We start from the raw sequence: 824 nt of genomic DNA, 5'->3' as shown, positions 1-824 counted from the left end.
AGAAGCTAAAATACAACAATCCAGAGATAACCTTTTAGAAATTTTCGAACAGGAAAAGGAGATGGCAGCCGAAAATAATAATAATATAAGGAAGATGCTTGGTGACTTCACTGCACCTAATTCCAATTTACATGGAAGAAGCATCTCCATTCCTGCTATTGGAGCAAACAATTTTGAGCTGAAACCTCAATTAGTTTCTCTGATGCAGCAGAACTGCAAGTTTCATGGACTTCCATCTGAAGATCCTTTTCAGTTCTTAACTGAATTCTTGCAGATATGTGATACTGTTAAGACTAATGGAGTAGATCCTGAAGTCTACAGGCTCATGCTTTTCCCTTTTGCTGTAAGAGACAGAGCTAGATTATGGTTGGATTCTCAACCCAAAGACAGCCTGAACTCTTGGGATAAGCTGGTCACGGCTTTCTTAGCCAAGTACTTTCCTCCTCAAAAGCTGAGCAAGCTTAGAGCTGATGTTCAAACCTTCAGACAGAAAGAAGGTGAATCCTTCTATGAAGCTTGGGAAAGATACAAACAGTTGACCAAAAAGTGTTCTTCTGACATGCTTTCAGAATGGACCATCCCGGATATATTCTATGATGGTTTATCTGAGCTATCAAAGATGTCACTGGACACTTCTGCAGGTGGATCCATTCACCTAAAGAAAACGCCTGCAGAAGCTCAAGAACTCATTGACATGGTTGCTAATAACCAGTTCATGTACACTTCTGAGAGGAATCCTGTGAGTAATGGGACGCCTATGAAGAAGGGAGTTCTTGAAGTTGATACTCTGAATGCCATATTGGCTCAGAACAAAATATTGACTC

General features: G+C 40.4%; 1 non-coding gene across 1 annotated transcript; it reads right to left on the bottom strand.

The window, feature by feature from the left end:
- Window positions 1-457: 457 nt before the first annotated feature.
- On the bottom strand, window positions 458-565 carry LOC112781347 (small nucleolar RNA R71). Its single transcript, XR_003192129.1, has one exon. It is a non-coding gene; the product is annotated as a small nucleolar RNA R71 (small nucleolar RNA).
- Between the last annotated feature and the right edge of the window lie 259 nt (window positions 566-824).

Source organism: Arachis hypogaea, chromosome 19 (genome assembly GCF_003086295.3).
Source record: "Arachis hypogaea cultivar Tifrunner chromosome 19, arahy.Tifrunner.gnm2.J5K5, whole genome shotgun sequence".
In the NCBI taxonomy this organism is placed as follows: domain Eukaryota; kingdom Viridiplantae; phylum Streptophyta; class Magnoliopsida; order Fabales; family Fabaceae; genus Arachis; species Arachis hypogaea.
The sequence above is the reverse complement of the archived record's forward strand: the minus strand, read 5'-3'. Positions and strand labels throughout refer to the sequence as shown.